The sequence below is a fragment of the Euphorbia lathyris genome, chromosome 9, assembly GCF_963576675.1.
Source record: "Euphorbia lathyris chromosome 9, ddEupLath1.1, whole genome shotgun sequence".
Taxonomy (NCBI): domain Eukaryota; kingdom Viridiplantae; phylum Streptophyta; class Magnoliopsida; order Malpighiales; family Euphorbiaceae; genus Euphorbia; species Euphorbia lathyris.
This window is the reverse complement of record NC_088918.1, coordinates 38,967,572-38,978,399: the sequence shown is the minus strand read 5'-3', so window position 1 is coordinate 38,978,399 and position 10,828 is coordinate 38,967,572. Positions and strand designations below refer to the sequence as shown.

Here is a 10,828-nt window from a genome sequence, read left to right as displayed (position 1 = left end):
CTTCTTATCTTATAATCGTAAATAAATAAACGCACACACCACGAATCATGCATATAAAACCATGCATACATACTAATGGATACCGTTCGCGCAGACGTCATCATTAAGCGGTTGTGGTTTCGCGAGAGTAATCGGCTTGTCAAACAGTTTGATCAGTTGCGAGTAGACAGTCCCGAATCAGTAGTTGTGGCTTCTGAATCATCTTCATCCGAGTATACTCAGTCTTCCGTCAGTATGTCTGCAACCGACGAGAAGGTGGCTGAATTGGAGAATTCTGTGAATAATATCAACGACCAGCTGGCCGCGATCTTGGCCCAGCTAGCTGAGTTAGCACTAAAGGACAACAAGAGTGGTAGTAAGCGTGTTGAGAATGAGGTGAACGATGGCCTTCGCTTTGGGAATGAGGAGGATTATCAGGATTATGTCTGAAAACAGTTAGAGAAGGAGAAAGCTAAGGAAGAGGAGTGGAGGCAACACATCACACAGGAAGTGCAGGACTTGCGCGGAGGAAGCTCCGGGAGTCAAGATTTCTATAACTTGAAGAATTGCTTGACAGCAACAGCTTTGCCTCTGAAATTCCGGCTCCCTGACATGAAAAAGTTCGATGGAACTGGAGATCCCACCGCTCACATGAATCAGTACGTTGCGGTAATGAAGCACACGATTGTTAGATGAGGTGCCGCGGCCTAATCTCCCGGGCGGACCGGGGGGTGGACAACCTCATGGCGACATAAGCGGTGATTGGCGCCGAAAGCAACCAATCGCGGAATTAAACTGCTCGGCAGGACCGGAGCTCGGAGATATGGAAGAGTCGCCACCCACGAATGGGAAAATGAAGACCGATCCCTTGTGGGAGACCGGTGTGGGTTCGGGAAACTTAGGTACGAGCCGAGAAGGCTAGCTCCTTTCCGGAGAAAGGCTACTAGGCACCCCGACATCGCCCGGTTATGAACCACCGGCCTCCTACTCAGCATGTTAGGCGATAACGGACTAATCGTATACTTCTTTAAGTTTAAAATTCATTTGAAACCCTTTTCTTTCTCTTTTTGGAAACCATTTTGAGCATATGATATTGAAAATCCACATCAGTAAAGAATCACCCATTTATGTTTATACATACACAGAGAGGGGGAAGAAAGAAATGATTTATTTACAACCGTATTTAAATGTTATGTTGTGTGTCTATTCTACATTAACTTATTTCCCCAAAACGATGTTTATTACATGGTTCGCACCTTAATCGCCGTTGGAACGATTTAGGTGCGTTTTAAAACCCCGTTTGATGAAGCTTACCCGAATCGCCATTGGAACGACTCGAGTAATTGAAAACGTTAAAGTAAAAGCCTTTTAATAAGAAAACATGGTTAAACATACAAGTCAATTTTATTTTGTACAAATTCATTAAGAAAGCGATTCAAAATCTCCATTATTAACAAAGAAAACGATTTTGATTACAATGTTCGCTTAATCCGTCGTTGGAACGGACTAAGGTTTTAAAACGTGGTGTTTAGAAGACGATTTGAAATATCAACCAAAATGACTCTATTTATCTACATTAGAGATTTAAGAAAGCTCATTAGCTTAAATAATTTAATTGAAAACACTCTTTTTGTGACTTATTTTCCCCACTTATTTAATGGACTCTCTAACTATTATAATTACATTAATAAACATATTTAGGCCCAAAAATTAATTTTTCCAAGTGAAGCCCATTTGAAACATGGACTTATAAATGACCAAAAGAAATAAAGAAAATAATATAGATATATATTTACACATTTTAGCCCAAAAGACATAAAATAAGAGTAAAAGAAAATATACTATCTAATACATATATAAGAAAGAATAATGAAAATAATATATTTATACTTTAAACATAAGAAAATAGTGAATGAAATTCATAAATGAGAAAATAGCATTTATCACTCAAAATAATTTTATTTAACAATAATTAAGATAACCCAAATATACCCCAAAACTATATATATATACATAACTAATATAATCCTAATGTCAAAAAGACTATATGTTCATCCCCCAATATCTACTAATTATCTCCCAAAATGCCCAAGTAAATAACATTTAAAATAGAATTTAATGTAATTTAAATGAATAATAATAAAAAAGAAAGTAATATGTACATATACAAAAAATTAGAATAAAAATGGAATACCAATCTCCTAAAATAATTATATATGTTAAAGTTTTAAAACAATTTGAAAAGAATATATTACATAATTATATATATATATATACTAAGGATTAAAAGTCTAAAAGTTAAGAAAAAGGGACTGAAATGGCATTTTTTACATTTTGGCAGATTTACCGACGGAAAATCCGTCGGTAAACAGCATTTAGTGACAGAATTGGCAAATTACAGCAGCACTCCAATATTTTCCAGATTTATTCAAAAGCTTTAAATTAAATCTAATTCAATCGTTTTGGACTTCCGAACTACCAAAGATGGATCATAGTCGAACAAGGAAGCTCCTAAAACGATGTTTTTATTTTAAAACGTTATTTGGAAACCTCTTTTAAATAAAAAAACTTATAATTACAATATTTTCGATACCCGAACTACCTTTTTATCGGATCACGGTTCGTATTGGGATATCCAAAACGAGGTTTTTATTTGAAAACAAAACCGAATTTTATTTAACAAGAAACGAAAATTAAATAAATACGTTAATTAAATAAAACGTGACAAAATAAATAAATAACTAAAGGAATAAAAACTATAGCATAAAAAAAATAAATAGAATGAGAAAATAAATTAAATAAAATAAAGAGTCTAGTCCTCGGATAATACCTTTAATTCGGTATCTGACAGTCGAAGCCGATTGATTCCACGAACCGCGAGCTCCCGTTTTTTATGAAAAATTTAGTAAAAATTGAACTTAGGAAATTTAGAGATTTTCAATTTTAGGAAAAAAAAATGTTTTTTTCCCAAAAAATCCACTTCCTCTCTCTAGAAAAATATCTAGTGTGAGAAAGCTCTCCCAAAAAATCCCCCTCTTCACCTTGCGATCCGTGCCCTTATATAGGGAAACGGATCCCGGAACAATGGGCGACGCCCAAAAAAAATTGGGCGTCGCCCATTGTGGTTGGGCGGCCGCCCAACCTAGTGTTGGGCTACCGCCCAACCTTGTTGGGCGGCCGCCCAACAATATTGGGCGATCGCCCAACGCGAGGTTGGGCGCCCGCGCCCAACCCCCGTCGGGCGTCCGCCCGACGCGTTGGGCGTTCGCCCGACGTGGTTGGGTGCCGGCCCGGCGACCTTCGAGGCGTGCCCCGCGCCGTCGGACGCGTGCACTCCGTGGCCGCCGAGCGCGCGTTCCGCGCAGCTAGACGCTCGCACGTCGCGGCCGCCGAATGCGCGCCCCGCGCTGCCAGGCACGTGTGCTCAACGGCCCACGAGGGCGCGCACCGCCAGCGGTCCCAGGCATTGCTCGGGCGTCGAGAGCATGCCACTCGCGGTGCGTCCGACGGACGCCGCGCGCACGTCTCGAGCCGTCAAGCGGGCGTTCGACCATCGTCGTCCGCGTGCGGGATGCCGTTGTGTGCCCGCGCCGTGCCGTTAATTTTCCTCAGCTTATTATTCTTTATATATTTTTCAAAACTTTCGGAATCAATCGCTTCGACCGTCTTGTTTCAGGTTTTCGTCACAGGTCCTCCGACTCGGTGTCTACAGTTGCCCCTACTTTTCTATTTTGACAGTGATGTGTGTGGTTCGAAAACGTTTTTGCTAACGTAACACATGCAATGTAAAACATATAAAAGTAAAAGACACGTAACGAGTAGGAGGAAACATACCTGACCTTTGCGCTGCGCGCTCCGGCGTTGCTCTCTGACTCAATCAGACTCTGTTTCGGGCTGCACCCTAGTTCACGACCGCGGGGATAATGGCTAAATAGCTACCCTAGTTTACGACCGCGGGGATAATGGCTAAACAGCTACCCTATTTCAAGATTGCGGGGATAATGGCTAAATAGCTACCCTGATTTACGACTGCTGGGATAATGGCTAAACAGCTACCCTATTTCAAGATCGCGGGGATAATGGCTAAAAAGCTACCCTATTTCAAGATCGCGGGGATGATGGCTAAACAGCTACCCTGGTTTACGACTGCGGGGATGATGGCTAAACAGCTACCCTGGTTTACGACTGCGGGGATAATGGCTAAACAGCTACCCTATTTCAAGATTGCGGGGATAATGGCTAAATAGCTACCCTGATTTACGACTGCGGGGATAATGGCTAAATAGCTACCCCATTTCAAGGTTGCGGGGATAATGGCTAAACAGCTACCCTATTTCAAGATCACGGGGATAATGGCTAAACAGCAACCCTATTTCAAGATCGCGGGGATAATGGCTAAACAGCTACCCTATTTCAAGATCGCGGGGATGATGGCTAAACAGCTACCCTGGTTTACGACTGCGGGGATGATGGCTAAACAGCTACCCTGGTTTACGACTGCGGGGATAATGGCTAAACAGCTACCCTATTTCAAGATTGCGGGGATAATGGCTAAATAGCTACCCTGATTTACGACTGCGGGGATAATGGCTAAATAGCTACCCCATTTCAAGGTTGCGGGGATAATGGCTAAACAGCTACCCTATTTCAAGATCACGGGGATAATGGCTAAATAGCTACCCTATTTCAAGATCGCGGGGATAATGGCTAAATAGCTACCCCATTTTAAGATTGCGGGGATAATGGCTAAACAGCTACCCCATTTCAAGATCGCGGGGATAATGGCTAAACAGCTACCCTAGTCTACGATCTTAGGTAAATATGGCTCAAAAGCAACTCCGGTCTACGACCATGAGTCAGATGGCTCAAAAGCAACTCCGATCTGCGACCGTGAGTCAGATGGCTCAAAAGCAACTCCGGTCTGCGACCGTGAGTCAGATGGCTCAAAAGCAACTCCGGTCTGCGATCGTGAGTCAGATGGCTCAAAAGCAACTCCGGTCTGCGACCGTGAGTCAGATGGCTCAAAAGCAACTCCGGTCTGCGACCGAGAGTCAAATGGCTCAAAAGCAACTCCGGTCTGCGACCGTGAGTCAAATGGCTAAAAAGCAACTTCGGTCTGTGACCGTGAGTCAAATGGCAAAAAAGCGGGTTCTGTTTTTGGATTTTCTTACCACACTGTTGTCTGTATTTTCTCACTGGAGCTATCATCTCGACGATTCGATGGGCACACGTCTGAGTCCGAAATGAAATAGACTACTGATTGTTTTTCTGTTGACTGTCGTCTGTATTTTGACTGGTGTCACTGTTCTGTAAAAATTAGCTGTTGTCTGGAATTGATGTTTTGACAATGTTAGTCACTGTCTGGGAGAAATGCAGGCTGAAACGGACTGCAAATCGGAGGTCTGTGCACCTGGTAATTAATTATTTACTTTTTACCTTTATGTCAAATCGTACTTTTTTCACTATTTACGGGAATACCATTCCCTTTTCCTATATAAGGTGGTGGGGTTTCATTTCAACCCCACACCTTCTCTCTCCTCTTTCTCTCACTAGACTTCAATTTGGATTATTCTCGGGATGGATTTAGACGAATGAGATGGCACCAGAGGCATGGACGAGGTTTATGTAAACCTGGATAGAGTGGATACCTTCCACGACCCTACAACACACTTGAGCAGGACACGCTGCAACGAGGTAAGTGGTTTCTCACTTTTATTCGATTTGAACTCTAGGATTTAGCACTCCTATACGAACATGATTTGCATGCTAACTCTTAGACTACCTTAGAGGACCTTAGCTAGAAAACGTGAATTCCTTTATTTACACGTAACACCTGTTTGTTTTTGTAAGAATGCGCGCTATATGCATGTGAATAGTACACTACAAATTTATGCATGTTGACAGTAAAAACGATGTGAATAGTAAAAACGTGAATAGTGCACGTGAATAGTAAAACGTGAATAGTAAAAACTTAGCTAATGCACATGAATAGTAAAAACGTGAATAGTAAAAACTTAGCTAATGCGCGTGAATAGTAGAACGTGAATAGTAAAAACTTAGCTAATGCACGTGAATAGTGACAACGTGAATAGTAAAAACTTAGATAATGCACGTGAATAGTAGAACGTGAATAGTGCACGTGAATAGTGACAAACGTGAATAGTAAAACTTAGCTAATGCACGTGAATAGTAAAAATGTGAATAGTGCACGTGAATAGTGACAACGTGAATAGTGCACGTGAATAGTAAACGTGAATAGTAAAAACTTAGCTAATGCACGTAAATAGTGAAAACGACGTGAATAGTGAAAACTTACCTAATGCCCGTTAACGTACGTGAATAGTAAAACCTAATCTACGCTCCTCGTCACCGCAGACGAGAGTGGATCAAAGAATTGACTCAACCTTACGTGAAGGACCCTACATGAGAGATTTTTTTACAGAAAATTGGTCCTAACTGACCGGATGTCTCTAGGTTAGATAATGAAAGAATACCTGTTCTTGACGCGTTCTTATCAAATGCATGCTTTAGGAGCCGTATTTAAATTTTCTTGTCTTGTTCTTTTTAGTTCATTGAGATTTCGGGGACCACCGCCGAGATTCACTCATGGTACGATAGGCTAGGCGCCGCGGCGAGAGCCCGCGTGCGCGAGTTGGGCTTCGGGCCCTTTATTGCAGCGCTGCCCCGCACCAACGGGGTATGCGATCCTTTTGGCCTACGGGCCTTATGCGAGCGGTGGGTTGACTCGACCCACACCTTCCACCTTTCCTTTGGGAAGATGACCATCTCGCCTCGAGATTTTTCGCTGTTGACAGGATTGCGAGGGAGCAACACTCCCGTCCCTTTCCACTTTGGCATGATGCGACCACGGGTCGACCCTGCTAGGCTTGCTACCTTGATTGGACCGGGAGTTCGTCTATGCGCCAAGTCTACTCCGGCGAAGTTTGTCTCTACCGCGAGCCTCTTGAGTAGACGTGATTTCTGCGAGACTGACGCTACCGACCTGGCGGTTCGTAGTTTCTTAGTATATGCTCTGAGTGAGACGATTTTCCGCACGAAGGGCGGGAAGGTACACGTAGGTCTTATTCATGCACTTAGCGATCTGGATGTAGCGGCTTCTTATGATTGGGCAGGGACAGGCTTAGCCTTTCTTTACAAGTTCTTGGATCTGACTTGCCGGAAGCGCAAGGACTTCGGCGGTTATACCTTTGCCCTGCTGGTACGTGATGCCTTCTTGACTTATCCGTCTTATCTTTTTCACATTTTTCACACTCCTAGTCCTTGTTTTTACCGCAGGTGTGGGCATACGAGAGACACATCCTTCCTAGCCGGTCTCGACCTCGACCGAGAGTGCCGAGGCCGCCATTTATGACTCGATGGAGGGACTTCGACTTGAGCGCTGAGAGGAGTCGGACAGTGTCGCGGCTTCTGGATCGGATCGACTCGCTGACCCTGAGTTAGGTAGATTTTGCCCCATCGTGCCAGATTTTGGTTTGAGCCATTCTGACTTTCTCTTTATGTATTTTGCTTTAGATTCAGTTCAGGTGGGATGACCTCGACTTCGGCCCTGAGTATGCATACGTGTCGATGATCCAGGAGCAGCAGTGTGTGCTCACCGGCCCCTGCGTGCGGGCGTGGTATCTAGGGGATCGAGGCATTACCGGGGTTAGAGACGCTCATTGGACGCCGGGTGAGATCCCCATCCCTATGTTCGCGGTACGGACCCTGCCTTTATCGGTCATTCGTCGGGACCTGACCCGTAGGTATGTTGGTAGAGCGGTGTGGATTCACGCCGGGGGCCGCGAGCCTTACTTGTCTACTTTACTGAGTGCGAGGGATGCCCCGGCGACTGCGATGGAGGTAGATCCGGTGATGGACGTGTTTTCGAGAGAGGCTGTCGCGGCAGTCTTCGGTCAGGAGGAGGTTCCGGTAAGTGATTCCGTTCCCCCTTCATTTTATTCACGATATGCTCGGAGGTTTTATTGTGTTTTTTTTTTTTGCATGAGGGATCTTGGAGGAGTGCCCACTTATCTGATTTTTTTGATGGCACTCAGACTCAGACACCAGCGCGCGAGCAGCCCTACTTCGTCGGTGAGTCCTCCAGTGCAGCCCGACCGGAGAGATCGTCCATAGGCGTGCCAATACCAGGCTACGGGAGGGATTATGCTACGATCCGCTATGACGAGTCTGGGACACCTTATGCGGGATTTGAGGCGGCCCCTCCTATCTTCTCCTCGAGGGTCCCGTTTGATCCCTCGGACGCTTCACTGACCACTAGGGAGACCTGTACAGACTACGTGGATCTATCCGGCTTCCTACGAGATTGCCTCAGCTTGCGTTGCACCGACCACCTGGTATGTATCATTACTATACTTTAGTGTAGTGAAATGTATGCATGTATGTATGATTTATGTTTTTGCCTATGCTGCCTCTTATCTGTTTTTTTTTCTTTTTTTTTTTTTGTAGAGTGATCTTCATGCCCATGAGCGGAGACAGAGTGAGCTAGTGCGGGAAGCTGATGCCCGAGTTGGTCATGTGTATCAAGAGAGGAACGACCACTGGTCGGGGGTGATGCGACGGGAGACTGAGGGTCGCCTTACCGTCGAGGAGAGGGCGCGTGATGAGTCGATCAGACGCCTTGCTGCAGAGGAGAGAGCACGAGCTGCTGATGAGAGAGCACGGGTTTCTGATGAGAGAGCGCGAGTTTCTGATGAGAGAGCGCGTGGTGCCGAGGAGGCACTATCTGCGGAGCGGGCATCTCACCTGAGAGATTTTGAGAACTATTGGGACTTCCCTCCGTATTAGGCTCGTTATGTATTGTTGCTTTGTAACTTTTATTAGAGTTTCCCCGATGTATAGCTGATGTATAGGGAGTGGGGTGGATAGTAGGTAGGCTTTTTGTGAAAAGTAGGATAGGGAATGTATAACCCGTGATTCATATTACCATGCATTCGGTAGATTATAATGATTCCAATCATTCTCGTCAAATATATTCATGCCTTTATTTATTTACAAACAACAGAAATACTTAGTCTCTTATACATTGTTTTTGTAATTGCTCAAGTTATAACTATTGTTACCAGGACCCGCCTTTCGGTTTTCGGATCCCGGTGATTTTTCTTCTCTCCTTTTACTATCCCGGAATTTTTAAATGAGTGCCCTTTCGGGTTTTCACCCATTGGGATTTCCCTTATTGTTGCATAGGTCGCCCTTTGCGGGTTTTCGACCTATCGGGAATTTTTCTTTATTTTTCTCTTTTTTTTTTACGAAAAGTATTTCTTAAGCCTATCCAGATTGGTAGGTTCGGAGAATTCCACGCCGTCCATTGTGGTTAACTTCACCGCTCCTTTGCTTAGTATCTTCTTTACGACGAATGGTCCTTCCCAGTTAGGCCTGAACTTCCCCCTCGGGTCGGTGTGCGTCACACGGATCTGTTTCAGCACCAAATCTCCTTCTTTGATAGGGCTGGTCTTGACTTTTTTATTGAAAGCCCGAGCCATCCTTCTTTGATACAACTGTACATGGTAAAGGGCTTCCATCCTTTTCTCATCAACTAAAGCCAACTGCTCGCATCGCCTCTTTACCCATTCCGCCTCGGGAATTTCTGCTTCCACTGCGATTCTCAACGATCGCTTTTCGATCTCAATCGGCAGGACTGCTTCCGTTCCGTATACCAAGGAGAATGGCGTTGCCCCAGTCGAGGTTCTGACTGTCGTGCGATAAGCCCATAACGCGAGTGGGAGGTGCTCATGCCAGTTCCGATGTGATTCCACCGTCTTTACGAGGATCCTTTTAAGGTTCTTGTTAGCTGCTTCTACTGCCCCATTAGCCTGTGGACGGTACGGAGAAGACTTGTGATGTTCAATGCCATATTCTCGGAAAAGATTCCTTACTTCCCCCTGAAACTGGACTCCGTTATCCGTGATCATGTGATGAGGCACTCCGAACCTGGTGATCAAGTGTTTTTCAATGAACTTTCTCATCTGCTTGGATCCCAGTTTGCTAAACGACTCAGCTTCTACCCATTTGGTGAAATAATCGATGGCGACTGCAACAAACTTATGTCCGTTCGAAGCGTTAGGCCTTACTTCGCCGATGATGTCAATGCCCCAGGCAGCGAATGGCCAAATAGGTGCTAGCACATGTAGTTCCATGGCCGGAAGATGACTGCAATCGCCGTGGATTTGACAATTGTGACATTTCTTCGCATACTCGTTACAATCTCTTTCCATGGTGAGCCAATAAAAGCCTTGCCTAATAATTTTCTTAGCTAGTACTGCTCCTCCCATATGGGCTCCACAAATTCCCGAATGTACTGATTCCATCGCCTCGCGGGCTTCCCCCGCATCCAAGCATCTGAGTTGTAATCCATCAACGTGCCTTTTGTAAAGCAAGTCGTTGTGGATGACGAACTGACGAGCTAGCCTTCTAATCACAGCTTGATCCCTAGGTTCTGACTCTGCCGGATATGTTCCATCTTTCATGAAGTTCACGATATCGAAATACCACGGTTTTTCATCTGCCCCTAACAGCATTACGTCTTCGTAGCACGGTTTGTGAGATCTTCTCAATACCAATGGTTTCGAAGCAAGGTTCCGGGGGTTGTCCCAAACTGACACCAAAGTGGCCAAGGCATCCGCGGCCTGATTCTGAGCTCGAGGAATGTCATAGAAGCGACATTCTTGGAATCTCAATGCCAACCCTTCTAGCTGATCTAGATACGGACGTAGCCTTTCTTCTCTCACTTCCCAGTTTCCTTGTGCCTGTTCGATGATCAACTTGGAGTCACCCCAAATTTCGACATATGACGCTCCCAATGCTGCTAATGACTCCAAACCATAAATGCACG

At 44.8% G+C, this 10,828-nt stretch overlaps 1 long non-coding RNA gene across 1 annotated transcript; it reads left to right on the top strand.

Moving 5' to 3' along the window:
* The first annotated feature begins 5,144 nt into the window (after nt 1–5,144).
* On the top strand, nt 5,145–6,734 carry LOC136206916 (uncharacterized). The gene is made up of 3 exons (XR_010676479.1): nt 5,145–5,392; nt 5,586–5,673; nt 6,548–6,734. It is a non-coding gene; the product is annotated as an uncharacterized lncRNA (long non-coding RNA).
* The last annotated feature ends 4,094 nt before the right edge of the window (nt 6,735–10,828 follow it).